This window comes from Schistocerca piceifrons, chromosome 8, assembly GCF_021461385.2.
Source record: "Schistocerca piceifrons isolate TAMUIC-IGC-003096 chromosome 8, iqSchPice1.1, whole genome shotgun sequence".
NCBI classification, from domain to species: Eukaryota; Metazoa; Arthropoda; class Insecta; order Orthoptera; family Acrididae; genus Schistocerca; species Schistocerca piceifrons.
The window spans coordinates 257,761,286-257,782,624 of record NC_060145.1 but is presented as its reverse complement, the minus strand read 5'-3'; positions in this window follow the sequence as shown (position 1 = coordinate 257,782,624).

The window sequence follows — 21,339 nt, the reverse complement described above, 5'->3', positions numbered from 1 at the left end:
GTTACGCAAGAGAATTTTTTGCTGGCGCTTTTTACTTTTGTCAAATAAAATGTCTTAAATAGATATAACTCTTTCTTATTGCTTAGGAATAGAAATATGTTCCGCGAATATTTTCGAGCTTTATTTCGTAGCTCGTTGTATTTAAACATATTAAAATGCACTTCGCTGCTTATAATAATATGTATGAATTCCTAAGGGACCAAACTGCTGAGGTCATCGGTCCCTAGACTTACACACTATTTAAACTAACTTATGCTAAGAACAGCACGCACACCCATGTCCGAGGGAGGACTCGAACCTCCGGCGGGAGGGGCCGCGCAATCCATGCCATGGTGCCTCAAACGGTGCGGCCACTCCGCGCGGCTATAATGAAACGTGTTTACCTTTTGGATACTGGTGTGGCCTAACGGTTCTAGGCGCTACAGTCAGGAACCGCGCGACCGCTACGGTCGCAGGTTCGAATCCTGCCTCGGGCATGGATGTGTGTAATGTCCTTAGGTTAGTTAGGTTTAAGTAGTTCTAAGTTCTAGGTGACTGATGACCTGAGATGTTGAGTCCCACAGTGCTCAGAGCCATTTGAACCATTTGACATCACTGACCCATCCTACACCTCACACGAATTTTTGAGCTGTGGCCTTTTTCTTCGTATTTGTCGATACCTTGCTGTTCGAAGCGTCGGCGAGTGCGAGGATGGAAAATGGAAATGCCGTTCGCCTGGTGCAAGTCTTTCGAGTTGACGCCACTTCGGCGACTTGCGTGTCGATGGGGATGAAATGATGATGATAAGGACAACACAACGCCCTGTCCCTGAGCGGAGGAAATCTCCGACCCAGTCGGAAATCGAACCCGGGGCCGTTAGGTATGACAGGCCGTTGCGCTGACCACACAGCTAGCAGGAGCGAACGCCCGAGCATGATGTCGCAGCGAGCGACGCTTTTGCACCGTTAGACAGGAAGGTTGTAGGCCTCTAATAGGCGTTGCAACGAGACCCAAGTAGAGATTTCGGAAAATTGATCTTTCCATTGAGTTACACAGACCGGATTCGTTCGTATGTATAGCTTACATAATGAGCAATGCAATTAGCATGACTTGGAAAGAGCGTGTACGTCAGTGTGTGCAGTGACGGGGCCCAAGAGGAATACGGGCCCTTCAGTTACCTTGTGACGTCACAGTAGGCGTCTTGTCCGCCTACGGAATATCAGACCAGCTGTGTGGCTGGATTGAAGAGTTTTTAGCAAACAGAACACAGCATGTTGTTATCAATGGAGAGACGTCTACAGACGTTAAAGTAACCTCTGGCGTGCCACAGGGGAGTGTTATGGGACCATTGCTTTTCACAATATATATAAATGACCTAGTAGATAGTGTCGGAAGTTCCATGCGGCTTTTCGCGGATGATGCTGTAGTATACAGAGAAGTTGCAGCATTAGAAAATTGTAGCGAAATGCAGGAAGATCTGCAGCGGATAGGCACTTGGTGCAGGGAGTGGCAACTGACCCTTAACATAGACAAATGTAATGTATTGCGAATACATAGAAAGAAGGATCCTTTATTGTATGATTATATGATAGCGGAACAAACACTGGTAGCAGTTACTTCTGTAAAATATCTGGGAGTATGCGTGCGGAACGATTTGAAGTGGAATGATCATATAAAATTAACTGTTGGTAAGGCGGGTACCAGGTTGAGATTCATTGGGAGAGTGCTTAGAAAATGTAGTCCATCAACAAAGGAGGTGGCTTACAAAACACTCGTTCGACCTATACTTGAGTATTGCTCATCAGTGTGGGATCCGTACCAGATCGGTCTGACGGAGGAGATAGAGAAGATCCAAAGAAGAGCGGCGCGTTTCGTCACAGGGTTATTTGGTAACCGTGATGGTGTTACGGAGATGTTTAATAAACTCAAGTGGCAGACTCTGCAAGAGAGGCGCTCTGCATCGCGGTGTAGCTTGCTCGCCAGGTTTCGAGAGGGTGCGTTTCTGGATGAGGTATCGAATATATTGCTTCCCCCTACTTATACCTCCCGAGGAGATCACGAATGTAAAATTAGAGAGATTAGAGCGCGCACGGAGGCTTTCAGACAGTCGTTCTTCCCGCGAACCATACGCGACTGGAACAGGAAAGGGAGGTAATGACAGTGGCACGCAAAGTGCCCTCCGCCACACACCGTTGGGTGGCCTGCGGAGTATAAATGTAGATGTAGATGTAGATGAATCTCTCAGCTCCGTTCAGTGCCCACGGGAAGTCAATTTGTCAGTGAAATGGTACCCCTAAAGGTCTTAACTTTGTTTTGTGATATCGGGAGTTTGTTTGCATTTAAACGCGAAATTAAGAAGTATTGTATTGTATTATATGTTAAATGGGGACCTAAAAACGACGGAGAAGCTCCGTTCCCGCCGCAGCCGCAGTGGTCCACAACCCCACGACGACTACCGCAGTCCACTACACCCCTCCGCCGCCTCACACCGAACCCAGGGTTATTGTGCGGTTCGGCTCCCGGTGGACCCCCCAGGGAACGTCTCACACCAGACGAGTGTAACCCCTATGTTTGCGTGGTAGAGTAATTAATGGTGGTGTACGCGTACGTGGAGCACTTGTTTGCGCAGCAATCGCCGACACAGCGTAACTGAGGCGGAATAAGGGGAACCAGCCCGCATTCGTCGAGGCAGATGGAAAACCGCCTAAAAACCATCCACAGACTGGCCGGTTCACCAGACCTCGACACAAATCCGCCGGGCGGATTGGTGACGGTGACCAGGCGCCCCTTCCCGCCCAGAAAGCCGTGCGTTACACCGCACGGCCAACCGGGCGGGCAAGAAGTATTAAACTTGCCTGAAACAGTTACTCGCTGCCTGCCGGAGATGACTGCTGGCATTCGCTGCAGTCACCTGCTGTGACGTGCGCGCCGCAACCTGTCTTTCTCGTCGGCCTCGGTGCTGGGACGGGTGGTTGAGCCGCCCGCGGTCGGGCGCAGTAGTTGCAGCAGGCAGCCAGCAGGGGCGGGATGTGTCCCATCCGCCGGCTCTCATTCCCCGCAGTGTGACTGGGCAGCCCCGTAGGAGGCCATCAAACGCAGGCTCGGCGCCGCTGGTCGGCGCAGTAAAGCGGACGGCGCGCCCCCAGCCCACGGGCCAGGCGAGGTCAGCCCGGACGGGACGACACGGCGCTACGAGCAGTTAACGGCCTGGTCACTGCCCTCGTAACGGGCTCCAGCTGCTCTCCATTCACGCAATTGAACCACGAGCACGTTTCTACAGGTTTACGTACTGTCTGCCAGACACAAACCTTACAGCGGCCCCGTTGCCGTAAATCCAAGCATACGAGCAATATGTATGTACGAAGGTCACTCCAAAAGAAATGCTCACTATATTTGTAGAAATACAGTTTTCATTCTGCATGTGTGAAAGTTTTGCAGTGTGTAGATACAGCCTTCCCGCTTGTTTTCAAACTTAGGTCGTTCCCGTGAGTGGATGCTACACTTGACGTTCGTCAGAAGCAACGTGCTGTCATAGAATTCCTGTCCTGTGAAAACGAGGCAGTGGGAAACATCCACAAGAGGTTGAAAATGGTGTATGGAGATGCTGCTGCCGATCGCAGTACAGTTAGTCGGTGGGAAGCAAGTTACGTGATAAAAGCGGGCACAGCAATATTGAGGATTGTCCTCGCAGCGGCAGGCCTCTTACTGCACACTGTCCAGACAATGTGCAGGGAGTTAACAAATTGGTGACTGCTGACAGACGCATCACAGTGAACGAATTGTCACGCTACGTTGGGATAGGGGAAGGAAGTGTTTGCAGAATACTGGAAGTGTTGCCGTTAAAAAAGGTTTGTGCCAGGTGCGTTTCCAGGATGTTGACAGTGGCTCAGAAAGAAACAATAAAAACGGTATGCAGCGAACTTTTGGAACAGTACGAGAATGGTGGAGATGAATTTCTTGGAAGAACTGTGACAGGTGATGAAACACGGCTCCATCATTTTTCACCAGAGACGAAGAGGCAATCAATGGAGTGGCATCATGCAAATTTACCCAATAGAAAAAAATTCAAAACCACACCTTCTGCTGGAAAAGTAATGGCTACGGTGTTTTTCGATTCCGAAGGACTCTTGCTTGTGGACATCATGCCAAGTGGAACCACCATAAATTCTGATGCATATGTGACGACACTGAAGAAACTTCAAGCTCGACTGAGTCTTGTTCGACCACATCGGAAAAAGCAGGATGTTTTGCTGTTGCACAACTATGCACCGCCACATGTCAGTCAAAAAACCATGGAAGCGATCACAAAACTCGGGTGGACAAACTGAAACCCTGCCTTACAGTTCTGACCTGGCTCCATGTGACTATCATCTCTTTGGGAAACTGAAAGACTCTCTTCGTGGAACAAGGTTTGAAGATGATGGCCCCTTGTGCACGCTGCCAAACAGTGGCTCCAACAGGTTGGTCCAGAATTTTACCGTGCGGGTTCCAAGATGGCGTGAGGCAGTTGAGAGGGCTGGAAATTATGTGGAGAAATGAAAATATTGTTCCTAAAGGATGTATCTACACACTGTAAAACTTTCAAACATGTAGAATAAAAGATGGATTAAAAATAGTGTGCATTTCTTTTGGAGTGACTCTCGCATGTATAACAAGATCGTTTGCGTGGCCATTGTACGCAGCATGCACAGAAATATTCGTTTTGTAGATTAAAACCACCTTTTCTTGCTGCAATGTATCTTATATGTTCCAGAAGGGTTCCGCCTTTTACTTCAATTTCTTTTGCTTGGAATAGTTATTCGCGTTTTTGGCTGGCATCTGCATCTCCTCTCATCTGGTCACATGCTAAGAGCTCGCACTATAACTTCACAATTTTTTTCATTTTGTTTGACACGTCTAGTTACGTAGGACCGATGAACAAATCCCTAGTCACGGAACGTGTCAGTACATGAAATTATAACGGAAAAATAATAACAGATAAAAATAAATGTTCATGAATCCTAAAAAGATATCAAACTATAAGTTTATGTACACGAAATCAACAATATAACAAAGGAATCAGCATAATTTTTCAAGGAACTCCTTGATATAATAGAAGGAGTGACCCTCGAGGAAACTCTTCAGTTTGGATTCGAAAGCGCGTGGACTACGGGTAACATATTTGAATCCTTGTGGTAGCTTATTGAAAATGGAATCAGTATACTGCACGCATTTCTGAACAAGAGTCAAGGAAATGCTATCCAAATGCAGATTGGGTTTCTGCCTAATATTAACTGAGTGAAAGCTGTTAATTTTTGGGAATAAGCTGATATTGTTAACAGGAAGCGACAGTAAAGAATATATATATTGAGAGGCCAGTGCCAAAATACCCAGACTAATGAACAAAGGTGCACAAGATGTTCGCGAACTTACACCGTTTATTTCCCGCACCGCCCATTTCTGAGCCAAAAATACTCTTTGAGAGTGGCAAGAGTTACCCCAAAATATAACACCAAACGTTATAAGCGATTGAAAATAAGAAAGTCGGCTGCTTTTCGTGTCGCACTATCACTTACTTCATATACTACTCTAATAGTAAAAATGGCAGCGTTAAGCCTTTGAACAAGATCCTGAACATGGGCTTTCCGCAACAGTTTACTGTCAATCTGAAATCCTAGAAATTTGAACTGTTCAGTCTCACTAATCATATGCCCATTCCGTATAATTAAAACGTCAGGTTTTGTTGAATTATGTGTCAGAAACCGTAAAAACTGAGTCTTATTGTGATTTAGCGTTAGTTTACGTTCGACAAGCCATGAATTTATGTCTTGAACTGCACTATTTGAAACAGTGCCAACGTTGAACACAAATTCATTTACTATCAAGCTAGTGTCATCAGTAAACAGAAATATTTTAGAATCACCTGTAATACTACAAGGTATATCATTTATATAAATAAGGAACAGGAGTGGCCCCTGCACTGATCCCTGGGGCACCCCTCATTTAACTGTGCCCCACTCGTACCCCACATCACAGCCATTCCCAGTACTGTGGAGAATGACCCTTTCCTAACTGTTCTTTAAGAAAGAGGTGAACCAACTGCGATTACTCCCTGTATTCCGTAAAGGTTCAAATTCTGGAGCAATATTTAGTTAAATAAGAAAAGATGTCTACCGTTCGAAACCTTTTGTTCAATACATCCAGTACCTTACAGCATTTTCAGTTGTTTAACCATTTCCAAAACCAAATTGTACATTTGACAGAAAATTATGTGAAATGATCAATTATTCTTACATAGACAGCCTTTTCAACAAGTTTAGCAAACACTGATGGCGTAGAAGTAGGTCCAAAATTGTCTACTTTACCCATTTGTCCCTTCTTGTAACGCGGCTTTACTTCTGAGTTCTTTAACCATTCAGGAAACTCATCATTCCCAAAAGAAAAATTACAAATATGGCTAAGTACAGGGCTAACATGTGCAGCACAGTACTTTAGTATTCCGCTAGATACTCAATCATATCCACGAGAGCCCTTTGTCTTCAATGATTAAATTATTGACTCAAGGTCCGACTTGGCAGTATCACAAAGAGCATCTCAGATATCAGTCTTGAAATGGCATTTTCCACGAGAGTTATACTCGTATAATTCCCTGTAGAAACTAGGTTTTTATTTAATCCACCAGCTATGTTCAGAAAATGACTGTTAAATACTGTACATACTGAAACTTGTACGTTTGAAATAAGATTGAAATTACATAACTGACAGTAGCCTGAAACACAACTGTTACAGTGGGAATTGCATGTGAACGTGTATTTTATCTCGTCTCTTATGCGCTTTGCCCTGTACAGAACTTTTCTGACTGCGAGAATGTAAATTATAAGTAACTTTAAACCAAACCAAAACTGCATGAATTAACGAAACACAAAAACTTAATCTGATGCAACACTATGGATTTGAAATTGGTCCTCGTAATAAAACGAAACGTGGTCAATTTGAAAATAATGGTCCATGTGCTTAATGAATGCTATCCCTGAAACAATAAAATTTCTTACATTTCTCTGCGCAATGGTAACGCTCTTCGCAATGCTCTCTGTCAGTACTTTAAATTGTATAGTTAGTAAACAGCTTTTGTGCAAGGCTATTGCTTAGCATACATTTTAATTAAATCGGATATGACTGAGACAATAACTTCTTGAGAAAAATAGTTAACCAAAAATGGATCTGGGAACTAGTACTGGCGTAGGGTAAGTAACAATATGGAACTAACTTTAAAACTTGTATTTTGACCTTTGTAAAATTAATAATGCTCACAATTAACACACTCAATTAACTGATTAACAATTAGCTTTAAAATCATTGGATGTGAGTGCTATACATTGTCTCAATCATCACTTATGAATATGCGCATCACATTAGTAACAAAACAACTTTCTTTACCTTAATTATTTCCAACTTCTGTTGAGATTCCTTTTACAGTCAGCAAACATCATAGTATCTTGCAAATAAAAAAAATCATTACTTCCCGTATCGAGTAAGTATACATCCAGCACGCATCAGGCACAACACCTCTTTACACTTGAGAGTCCAACATACATTGTCTCGATCTAAAGTTACTCCAACACATTATCCATAAAATCTTGAATCAGCGATCGTTGTTGAGCAGCGACGCTACTACACAATCGATACTACATTGACCACCTCTTGTTGTATACAATATTTTCTTACAAACCTTGAATTAGTTTACCCTGTGTGTATACCTTTCAGTCTATCTGACTTATCAGTAACAAAAACATTTTTACTACGTACTGACTTTATATCCTCGACCTTGTGCTGCTGACCATACGCTTTCTCCACGACTGACCATATGGTTCTCATTTATTTGGTGAATTAGCTATTCTGTTTGCGTACCACATACACTTGGCCTTCACAATAACATTTCTAAGCAAGAGACATAAAGTGAACACACAATGGTTACGACTTTAAATCACAGTTTCGGTCAAATGTCTACAGCTAATAACAAAAGACTAATAGTGATCCACAACAATTAGCGGAAATAATATGAAAATTCTGAAGAAAAGAGTTCGTAACATGAAAACTTGCTTGTGCTTCGTACGTGAAGTTATAGTGCGGCATACAGCATGTGACGAGATGAGAGGAAACAGAGATGCCAACCAAAAATGAGAATAACTATTATACAGAAGATGCCTTAAAGTAAAAGGTGAAACGCGCCTGGAAGAAATAAAATACATTGCATAAAAAAAGGCGGTTTTTATTTATAAAACGAATAAAAAATGGCTCTGAGCACTATGGGACTTAACATCTGAGGTTATCAGTCCCCTAGAACTTAGAACTACTTAAACCTAACTAACCTAAGCACATCACACACATCCATGCCCGAGGCAGGATTCGAACCTGCTACCGTAGCAGCCGCGCGGTTCTGGACTGAAGCGCCTAGAGCCGCTCGGCCACCGCGGCCAGCTATAAAACGAATACATAGGTATGTAAGTATGTCCCACATCTCCCGCTAAACCACTGGACTAATTTCAGCCAAACTTGGTACACATATCACTCATAGCTCAGGAGATACGACGTCATAAAAAGATGAGCTACGCAAGAATGATACTGCAATCCGAAATTCGCTAGACATACAAATATAAGTGGAATACATGTGACTTGTGCTAATGTGGGCAAAAAAGGGGAGAAAAAACCTCTGCTAAACCTGTGGATCGATTTCAACCAAAGATGTTATACATATTAGTTACCATCTATTGGGGTGGAGTTGATAAGTATGGGAGAGAAGGGGGGAGGAAGAGGTAGACAGACACAGAGGGGGATGAACGACATGCACACAGGTATGAGGGACCAGGAAATGGACCTAGAGAGGGAGAGGGGAAACTGTATAGAGAAAGGAAGAAGAGATGGACAGAGGGAAGAGAGGAGGAGTTGGTCACTTGGGGAAGGGGCAGGTGGACACAGGGGAGAGAAGCAGCTGGACAGAGGGGCACGAGCAGATAGATAGAGAGTGGGTGGATGGAGGAGGTGAACAGGGAAGGGGAAGAAGGAAGTAGACAGAGAGAGTGGAAGGAGGAGGTGAACTAATGGAATTGGAATAAATACTTACCCGGGCAACGCCAGGTACTGAGGTAGTTAAGTAAATATAATCATAAATGTACGCTACAGCCTCTATTACTGTAACGTAACTGGAAGTGATAGAGGTGGGTTGAGGTGTGATCATAACTTTCAAACTTGGCAGCGTTTTGATAGTACAACTGCTGAACTTCCACTGAAGCGCCAAAGAAACTGGTGTAGGCATGCGTATTCAAATATAGAGATATACAAACAGGCAGGAAACGGCGCTGCTGTCGGCAACGTCTGTATAAGAGAACATGTGTCTGGCGCAGTTGTTAGATCGATTACTGCTGCTAAATGGCAGGTTACCAAGATTTAAGTGAGTTTGAACGTGGTGTTACAGTCGGCGCACGAGCGATGGGACACGGCATCTCCGAGGTAGAGATGAAGTGGGGATTTTCCCGTACGACCATTTCACGAATGTACCGCGAATATTAGGAATCCGGTAAAACATCAAATCCCGATAACGCTGGGGCCGGAAAAAGGTCCTGCAATAACGGGACCAAAGACGACTACAGAGAATCGTTAAACATAACAGGAGTGCAACCCTTCCTGAAATTGCTGCAGATTTCAGTGCTGGGCCATCAACAAGTGTCAGCGTACGAATCATTCAACGAAACATCATCGATATGGGTTTTCGGAGCCGAAGGTCCACTCGTGTACCCTTGATGACTGCACGACACGAAGTTTTACTCCTCGCCAGGGCCGGCCGGAGTGGCCGAGCGGTTCTACGCGCTACAGTCTGGAACCGCGCGACCGCTACGGTCGCAGGTTCGAATCCTGCCTCGGGCATGGATGTGTGTGATGTTCTTAGGTTAGTTAGGTTTAACTAGTTCTCAGTTCTAGGGGACTGATGACCTCAGCAGGTAAGTCCCATAGTGCTCAGAGCCATTTGAACCTCGCCAGGTCCCGTCAACACCGATACTGGACTGTTGATGACCGAAAACATGTTGCCTGGTCGGACCAGTCTCGTTTCAAATTGTATCGAGCGGATGGACGTGTACAAGTATGGAGACAACCTCATGAATCCATGGACCCTGCGTGTCAGCCGGGGGCAGTTCATGCTGGTGGAGGCTCTGCAATGGAGTGGGGCGTGTGCAGTTGGAATGATATGGGACCCGTGATAAGTGTTGATACGACTCTGACAGATGACACGTATGTAAGCATCCTGTCTGATTACCTGCATCCATTCATGTCCTCTGTGCATTCCGACGGAAATGGGACAGTGCGACAACACACACGTCCAGAATTGTTGTCGAGTGGCTCCAGGAACGCTCTTCTGAATTTAAACACTTCCGCTGGGCGCCAAACTCCCCAGACATGAACGTTGTTGATAATATCTGGGATGCCTTGTAACGTGCTGTTCAGAAGATGTTTCCACTCCCTCGTACTCTGACAGATTTATGGACAGCTCTGCAGGATTCACGATGTCACTCCCTTCAAAACTACTTCAGACATAAGTCGAGTCCATGCCACGTCGTGTTGCGGCACTTCTGCGTGGTCGTGGGGACCCTGTACGACACTAGGCAGTTGTACCCGTTTCTTTGGCTCTGCAGTGCATAAGAGCAACGCGATGTAAGCAAACAAGACGTGGCTGAATAACTACAAATATTCAGTAATCGAAACATGTCCTCTGAATCAAAGGAAAATACAAATAGCATTACAAATAATTAGAATCTAAAAACAGGTAACACGCCCCGAAGATACGAATGATTGTATAAAAAAAACATATATAGACGGTTCAGCTACGATATTGTGTCAAAAGCACGACCAGCAGGAAGAAAATCAAGAGGTTGTGGGAGATACCGACAGGGATGTTTAGCCATCCCGACTCCTGCACCGTGAGCGGCTGCGCTAGCTTTCTCGGCTGCCACGAAAAGCCGATGGATGTGGTCCCACAGATTTACGATTGGCTTTAAATACAGGGGATTTCGTTGCCAGGGAAGTATTGTGAACTCATCCCGGAACTCTTCGAACCACGCACGTGGGGCCGGCCGAAGTGGCCGTGCGGTTAAAGGCGCTGCAGTCTGGAACCGCAAGACCTCTACGGTTGCAGGTTCGAATCCTGCCTCGGGCATGGATGTTTGTGATGTCCTTAGGTTAGTTAGGTTTAACTAGTTCTAAGTTCTAGGGGACTAATGACCTCAGAAGTTGAGTCCCATAGTGCTCAGAGCCAGCCAACCACGCACGTACACTGCAATCTGGGTGACTTGTAGCATTGTCCTACTGTCTGATAGTACCCTGTTGAGGAAAAAAAGAAACTGCATGTGAGGATGAACACAGTTCCCAGTGATGTATGCATACTTCTGTTGATCTACTGTGCCTTACAGAATGACGAGATCACCAAAGGAATGCTACGAAAGCGTTCCGCAGACCGTAACACTCCCTCCTCCAGCCTGGACCCTTCTGAGGATTGCTGCATGGTATTTTCTTACAGACGTTTCACATCGTACACGCCAACGGCCATCTGTCCGACGCACCATGAAACGGATTCATCTGGAAAGGAAACCTATCATCGCCCAGTGGACGTCTTATTGTTATATGGGTGTGCAAATTACAGCCTTCTTCGCAGAAGAAAAGCAGTGAGCATCGTCGCATGAAACAAGCGCCTGCTGCAAAGGCCCACAAACAGAAACGTTTGCTGAACGGTCGTTGAGTGTACACAGTTGGTAGCCCTTCGTTCATGTGAGCGGTTTGTTGCTCATCGGTTGCACGTCTGTTCGCTCGTACACATATCCGCCGCCGTCGTTCTTTCCCCGTCATCTATGTACCGTGGTGCACCACAGATGATTCTGGGCCAGTTTTGGATAGTGCCACTTTGCAATTCACGGTATACTTTAACCATGGCTGTATGCGAACAATTACAAAGTTAATCGTTTCGGAAATACCTGCACCCTTGGCCTGAAAGTCAATTATCACGCCTTGTAGACGTCAGATTAATCTCTCCGTTTCCGCTTTGCAACAACGACTGCACTGTTTTCCATGTACCCTCACGCTAGTGTTGCTACCTGGTTTTGTGTGAGTTGATGTCGAACATAGGCAGTGATCCATTAATGTGACTGGTCCGCCCCGATAGCTGAGTGGTCAGCGTGACGGATTGCCGTGCTACGGAACCGGGTTCGATTCCCGGCTGGATCGGGGATTTTCCCCGCTCAGGGACTGGGCGTTGTCTTCATCATCATTTCATTCCCATCCGGCGCGCAGGTCGCCCACGGTGGCGTCGAATGTAATAAGACCTGCACCAAGGCGTCCAGACCTGCCCCGTAAGGGTCCTCCCGGTCAATGACCCCAAACACTCATTTTCATTTCCATTAATATGACTGGTCCGTGTATTACAAAAATGTATGTGTGTATGTTCCACATCTGAACTATTCAACCCATTTCATCCAAACTTGGTTCAAATATCACTTTCTGTCTGGAAAGAATCGCTGTGTGGATAACAACCACCTACCTCTCAAAGGGGTGGGGTAGGGGGGTGGGGGGCGAGTGACAAAGGTGTGCAGCCCGTGTCGTGCGAATTCTCGTATTTTATTCTCCCAGTATTTGAGAATGAGAGCACTTTCTGACTTGCAACAAAGTTAACACATCATTTCAAACCTTTATGATACTTTTCCTCGTCGGCAACATCCACAAAATTACGAAACGTTTTCACCATTCATACAGTAAAACTGCTGCATGAAGCATCACGTTTTAATTTGTTAGTTCCTTACTACTGACTGTATTCGGCATACGTTTTGGGGACAGTATTCACATATATCACTGAATGTACCCGAAAAAGTACATCACCGTACGAAACTTAGTTCGGGAGGTACGACGTTATAAACACTAAGATGCGTGAAAAGCTGTCGCATCATGCGAGGCGTTTCAGTTTATTATTGCTTTGCTAGTAACTCTACTCACAACACATTTCATTGACAGTCTGTACATAAACCTATGCGGGCAAAGGGGCGGGTAAACAACTCCTCTTGATATATATGAAGATGGTATCTGTTCTTTCGAAGATGTCCGAAAGAACAGATATATATATATATATATATATATAAACATACAGAACATATTATATATATAGTTAAGGCTCACCGGCCATTTGACCATCTTCTTCTGTGCGGATGCACAAACACTGCCCCAACTCTTACGGGAATCGGCAGTAAAGCCGCGAGTAATGAGTATGATGGGCAGGGGCCCTACGAATATAGTGCGGGACAATAAGATGCGAATGTGGGTCTCGCGGGAGACGTGCCAGAGATAGGCGAGCTGCGTTAGCGTAATGGTTAAGGTGTTTGGCTGCTAAGCGAAAGATTCTGAGTTCAGACCTTGTTCGGTGCTTATTGCGCCGGCACGGTAACTCAGCGTGTTTGGTCAGAGGGCTAGCTGCCCTCTGTGAACTGTAATGGGTATCTTTCGACGTCCGCCCCGAGCAGATACAACGAACGAAAAAAAAAAATGAGTCAATCGATCAACAACGGACATAAACGGATGTTTTACGCCGTCCACCCCGAGCAGAGAAACGAACAAAACCGAACAAACCGAGATAAAAAAAAAAAGATGTATAGAGCGTCTGTCATGCAAGCAGGAGATCCCGGGCTCGGGTCCCGGTCGGCCACACATTTTCAACCGTCCCCGTTGACTTATACCAAGGCCTGTATGCAGCTAAGGATATTCATTTCATTGTAACTCCTTTTGAACCACTGGATAGATTCAACCAGACGTGATTCACATATTACTATCTGGAAAGTTAGTTATTCTGCACATGTCGGAATAAAGAAATGGTATTTTACTATATTAACAGAAGCATTATAATTGTAATGACATTAAATGACTCAAGATAGAAACAAAATGAATGAATACATGTAAGAAAGAAACGCTATACTAGGAGTGATAAAAAGTAGCCACTTTTGTACTCGATAGCGAAGTCTTCCACCTCTCTCTTAGCGGCATTCGACTTTCGCGAATGACGACCTCCGATCTTTTGGCTTTGCTAGAACTTTCCATATAGTCATCGTATTTCCGCCCCGGAAAACGGCAATACACCCTAAGGAGAATTTTGGAACATCCTGAATGTTCTCAGAGCGGAGGTGACTAAATGAAGTTAAAAAACTCTGAAAAGCGCAACGATTGAATCGTGGAGATGATCGGCGTCCGGAAGAAGTGAAGTCGATTAGCAGCGGCCAGAGACCTGTCAGGAATTACCGGAGCCGACCCGAACGGCGCGGAGAATAATTTCATCTGCCGCGGAAACACTGCGGCCAGCCAAAGTTCCCGGGGAGCTGTGTAACTTTGCGGCCGACCAGATCGGGTAGAACAGCCAAACAGCGGTGAAAGTTTCCTCGATTTTGCTGCTAGGGAGAGATATTCTGGAGGTCTACCGCTCCACCTCGTCGGCACGAGCTGTTTTACAGTTTTACTGCATCATGCGTCAGTATCTGCTGTTTTATTTCGAGTGGCAAAGCTATTCAGCCATGAATTCTGGAAGCTAGAGAGTAGGGATATGGATTATCACTATTATTATTACAATACTGACCATTAAAATTGCTACACCACGAAGATGATGAGCTACAGATGCGAAATTTAACCGACAGGAAGAAGATGCTGTGATATGCAAATAATTAGCTTTCAGAGCATTCACACAAGGTTGGCGCCGGTGGCGACACCTACAACGTGCTGACATGAGGAAAGTTTCCAATCGATATCTCATACACAAACAGCAGCCGACCGGCGTTGTCTGGTGAAACGTTGTTGTGATGCCTCGTGTAAGGAGGAGAAATGCGTACCATCACGTTTCCGACTTTGGTAAAGGTCGGATTGTAGCCTATCGCGATTGCGGTTTATCGTATCGCGACACTGCTGCTCGCGTTGGTCAAGATCCAATGACTGTTAGCAGAATATGGAATCGGTGGGCTCAGGAGGGTAATACGGAACGCCGTGCTCGATCCCAAAGGCCTCGTATCACTAGCAGTCGAGATGACAGGCATCTTATACGCATGGCTGTAACGGATCGTGCCTTCACGTCTCGATCCCTGGGTCAACAGTTGGGGACGTTTGCAAGACAACAACCCTCTGCACGAATAGTTCGACGACGTTTGCAGCAGCATGGACTATCAGCTCGGAGACCATGGCTGCGGTTACCCTCGACGCTGCATCACAGACAGGAGTGCCTGCGATGGTGTACTCGACGACGAACCTGGGTGCACGAATGGCAAAACGTCATTTTTTCGGATGATTCCAGGTTCTGTTTACAGCATCATGATGGTCGCATCCGTGTTTGGCAACATCCGGTGAACGCACATTGGAAGCGTGTATTCGTCATCACCATACTGGGGTATCACCCCGACGTGATGGTATAGGGTGCCATTGGTTACACGTCTCGGTCACCTCTTGCTCGCATTGACGGCACTTTGAACAGTGGACTTTACATTTCAGATGTGTTACGACCCGTGGCTCTACCCTTCATTCGATCCCTGCGAAACCCTAAATTTCAGCAGGATAATGCACGACTGCATGTTGCAGGTCCTGTACGAGCCTTTCTGGATACAGATAATGTTCGACTGCTGCCCTGCCCAGCACATTCTCCAGATCTCTCACCAATTGAAAACGTCTGGTGAATGGTGGCCGAGCAACTGGCTCGTCACAATACGCCAGTCACTACTCTTGATGAACTGTGGTATCGTGTTGAAGCTGCATGGGCAGCTGTACCTGTACACGCCATCCAAGCTCTGTTTGACTCAATGTCCAGGCGTATCAAGACCGTTATTACGGCCAGAGGTGGTTGTTCTGGGTACTGATTTCTCAGGATCTATGCACTGAAATTGCGTGAAAATGTAATCACATGTCAGTTCTAGTGTAATATATTTGTCCAATGAATACCCGTTTATCATCTGCATTTCTTCTTGGCGTAGTAATTTTAATGGCCAGTTGTGTATTAATATTGTCAGAAACAAACACATTTACACAGTTAACAAACAAATAAAACTTTATCAGAACTTGACCACTTCCGGTACATTCTCTGAGACCTGATACAAGTCGCTTTCCGCGCAATAGTTTCGACACAGACAAGACGGTTGAAGGGTGGCTACACTGTGCCACTGCGCCAGAGAGTGCGCCAAAGAGTACTATTAAGCCGCCTCCACAGTGCGTGTTAAGAGATCATGGCAGTCAGTGCTTGTGAAGAGATCGTAGAGGACAGTTTTGTCGAGAGCTCGTAGCAGTGTGTGCGTGGGCAGAGCTCGTGGTTGTCGTGAAGTTGGAGCAAGATGTTGTAGTAAAGAGTGTTGTTCCATGTCTTATGCAGTTATTTGATGGGAGAGATAGCAGATGTTATTGTAATGAGTGCATTTCGTCAATATATATGAAGGTAAAATTTATAATGTTCCTTTATTAGTTGTGTATCTGAAATAATGTGTCACTACAGGTTCAGTCAACAAAGCATCTGGCTTGTGTTCTTGGATTAGAGTGTAATTGTGATTTTTTTGCGTAATTGTAGTTTTTCTAAATTTCTTTTGTCACGTCAGTATAGTTGGTATTTAAAAATTCTTGTCTTGTTGGAAAAGAACCGTGCCAGATGTGGGCGTTGAGTCACACTCCCACATACAGAACAGTTACTCTTGTGCTCATTGGTTTCGTAGATTTTTATAGTTGCTGGGGTCTTAATTAATTAACTGTGTTTACGAAAATTTTCTTACATTGTTCTTTGCAGTCAGATAGCGTAATAATTCTAGTCAGGGCCAACCGATTACGAGACTTGCGTAATCGGACAGACAGTTACTAAAAAAAAAATCATTTTCAATCAATTTATTTAATTAAGCCCCCATGCACGTGGCGACCGCTGCTTCGGATCGTCCCTTGGATTCTTCTGATTGTGAAAATTGTAGACTGTAGTATTGTTGTAGCAATTTGTAGTTTAGTGATTGTAGTCTGTATTGAGTGTGTAGATTTGGTAATTAGCATTCTTCTAATGGTATTTTTCAAAATTTAATTTTTTTATTGCCTTGTATACGCGTTTGACAATTTTGTGCAATTATTTCAATTGTTCGATTGATCGTGTTTGAGGGAGTCATTGCATTTGAATGGTATTGTTGAGATAAAGAGTCACCGTGTGTAATTTTCGTACAGTGACGAATTTTTTGTATGTTTTGCAAATGATTACGCGATCGATGAAAAAGGGAAAAATGATGAATAGTGAGAATGACGAAATTGTTGACAATGGGAACTCGCCAACAGAGGATAACAGTATGATGGATAATGAAGTGGAAAACAATGTAATAAGTCGGGAAAATAGTCCGGAACCATTTCAAAATTTTTCTCAATCAGAAAATTCACAGAATACGAGATTAACGATGGAAGATTCTGGAATAGTATCGAACACAGATAGCCTTATGGCTATGCAGAAGGAAGTTAGTTTTGTGGGAAATGTTAGGGGCGAAAAGAATTCTGAACAATTTAATATGGAGCAGTTGATGAGTGCTATATTAAATTTGGGAGCACGTATGGAAACACAGATGGGAACTTTGCGATCTGAAATTAAAACTGATATGGGAACAATGGAAACACGGTTTGGATCTGAATTAAAAACAGAGATTGGAACAATTAAAACAGAGATGGGAACTTTGGAAACACGGTTAGATTCAAGAATAGGGACATGTTTCAAAAATATGAAAGATGAATTAAAGAAAGAAATCAGGGAAGAAGTACAACCGATTCTGAATTCTCACAATAATAGATTAATTGCAGTAGAAATCAGACAAAGGGAACAGGATAGAGAACAGGAAGAAAGAGATCGCGTGATAGTACAGAATTTTTCAGAGTTAAATTTACAACGTGCAAAGGATAAGGAAGAAATATTTGAGAGAATCGAAGGATCCGTACCAAATGACAGATTAAATAACCTAACACAACAATATGAACAGCTAGCTACCAAATGTGACAATACTGAAACCCGAGTCGCGACACTTACGGAAGACGTAAATAAACAGAAAGAACAATTTGGTGACTTATCGGAAAGAGTGGAGGAAATTTCAGATAAACTGACAAATCTTAGTTTACATGGGGACAGAGATTCGGATGATACAGCTCCATTACCATTTGCAGAAACCGAAGAATACCAGAACATAAATAAGCATGTTGAAAATCAGGGAAAATTTAATGAACGCGTGAAAAGGGAATTTGAGGCATTACGAAAGCAAGTCAAGCTGATCGAAGGGGAAATTGTAGGAAAAGATAGCAGAAGAAATTTGGAATCACAGGTAGCAGAGGGGTTTGAAGAAAATAATTTGTTTCATTTACGGGATGCAACAAGAGAGCGCCAGGCGCGCGAACTTTACAATAATCGACATTCGGACTGGGACAGACGCGGTAGGTCTTTGTCGCCACGAGGCGAAAACTTTGATTATAAACACTTTTTGACTGTCCGGAAATTTAATATCTTCCGCAATTCTAAGAATGACATACATCCATGTGCATGGTTAGATCAATTTATGTACGCACTTCCACCAAATTGGCCACTAAGTCACAAACTGGAATTCATGTGTGGATATTTAGAAAACGAACCGGCGACGCGGATGCGTGCACTCATTAGAGATTGTAATAATCTAAATGATTTTTATCATGCATTTCTATCGGCATATTGGTCCGAAAACACACAAGACAGAGTCAAACATAGTCTGATTATGCAGCGCAATTTTAAACAGTCTGAGTTCCGCACGCCGGCAGAGTACTTTGAAGATATGATTCGAAAGAATCAGTTCCTGTCCAACCCGTATAGCCCGACTGAATTAATTCGCATTTGTTTAACTAAGCTGCCGCAATCAATAAGACAAATTGCTTTGGCCGGAAGATGTAAAGACGACATTGAGACTTTTAAGACTTTGTTGCAAGAACTTGAGTATGACAACGACGACGGGACCTCTTGTAACCTTTTCAGTAACAGTAATTACAATAGATTTGCAGAGAAAATTGATAGTGGTCGGAACGGACGTTATAGCGGTAATTTTGAGAATGACAGACGTAACAGACAGGACAATAGATACCAGCCCTATGACAATAATAGACGTTCTAACAGAAATTACACAGAGAATTACAATAACGGTAATTCGTATCGGAATGATCAATCATACGGAAACAGTAATCGGTGTTATCAAGACAGAAATTATTCAAACAGTAATAGGAATTCTTACTATGGGAACAATCAGGGTAGTTGATACAACAATAATTTCAGAAATGACAGTCGAAATTACACAAGAAGTAGTTATGCAGACAGACAGGAAAACAGAAATTTTAATAACAGACACAACCCAGAATTTGCATCTAACAGACAGGAGGGACCTAATTGGCATCCTCCACGTGACAGAACTTCTGAGAGACAAGTGCAAATCGTTGAAATCGATCCGCGAAATAACGCGAATAATCAAAGACGTGACGCAAACAATCGACAATGACTTGTAGCTTCGGCTTCTGGCAGCAATATAGACGGTTCAGAAAGTAATGACACTACGACTTTACACTACGTACGCCTGGAAGACATGAGAGACATTTTGTTAGATGAAAAGGAAAATAATGTAGACGCATTTTTACATCCTGTTATTGAAGTATGTGTGGGTAAGAATAAGTTCACTGCAGTTTTAGATTCTGGGAGCCCATTGAATGTCATTAGTGAATCAGTTTTTCGTATATGTGAAAGAACTATTGCCTGTCCTGTGTTACCTATTTCTAAAACTACAATTCGAGGTGCTATTTCTGGAAAAAGTGTGGAGGTCAAACAACAGACCAATTTAAATTTCATTTGTCAAGGATACGAATTTTCTGCTAATTTTATTATTGTTCCATTACTCAGTACACAAATTATATTAGGTATGGAGTTTCTTAACGCACATAAGGCAATTTTGAACTTTAAAGAAGGAAGTGTAAATTTGACTGTTGCTGGAATGCCGAAATGTTTAAAATTTTTCGAGTGTTTAACAAGAACTGAGTCAGATACAAAATGTTTAGGGTTTCTTACTTCTGATGTTTTCGTTGAGCATTATGACGACAATGTGTTTATTCATGATAATGACAACAGATGCAGAGACGCGATGGATGATATAATTAATAGCGAAGAATTAATTAACGAAAAGGTTAAGAAAGCTGAAGTGCCAGATGACGTTGCAAGAGAAGAGCTGCACCACATTTTAACTTCACATGCTACAGTGTTTAGTCATCACACAGGAACTATACAAGGCTTACAATATTTATTTAAAGTAAAAGAACACACACCATTTCGCGGAAAAACGTACGCTATTCCTTTGGCTTACAGAGACAAGGTTAAGAATGAACTTCAGTACATGTTAGATCAGGGCATTATTGAGCCTGCAGTCAGTCCTTATACTAGCCCATTACACGTTGTTCTAAAAAAGGATGGGTCAATTCGTTTGGTTCTGGATTCCAGACAGATAAATAACATCATCATTCCTGAAACTGACCGCCCACAAAATTTAGATGAACTTCTTCAACATTTTCATGGAATTAAAGTTTTATCCACGATTGATATGCGCGCAAGTTTTTGGCAAATAGAACTCCACCCTGATTGTAGAAAATATACTGCCTTTTTAGCTTTTGGTAACTGTTACCAATTTCGGAAATTACCGTTTGGACTTACTGTATCTTCAGCAGCATTCATTCGTAGCTTAAATGAAATTTTACCTGTTTATCTTCGTGACAATATTACTTCTTATGTTGACGACATTCTTATTGCAAAACGTTCTTGGAGTGAGCACAACAAAATTTTGGACTCATTATTACGTATCTTTGCAAAAGTTGGCATGACAGTGAACTTGGAAAAATCTGAATTTGGTCGTTCTCAGGTGAAATTTCTCGGTCACATTATATCTACAGAAGGTATTCTTCCTGATCCAGAGAAACTAGATGATATTCGTAATTATGCTGTTCCTACCACAAAACGTGATGTTCGTAGTTTCCTTGGTGTCTGTAATTTTCTTAGACGCTTTGTTAAATTGGACGATTTGGCCACACCTCGTTTATGTGAACTATCCGGAAAGAAATCTAATTGGTGTTGGGATGAGGAAGCTCAGTCAGAATTTGAACAGCTTCGTGATGCTTTAGTTGCTGCTCCACTTCTTTCACATCCGGATTTATCTAAAGAATTTTGTTTGGCGACGGACTCATCATACAAGGGCCTAGGGGCACACTTATTTCAAGAGATAGAAGAAAACGGCCTTGTAGTACAGAAGACTATTGCATTTGGAAGTCGTGTTCTCTCTAAAT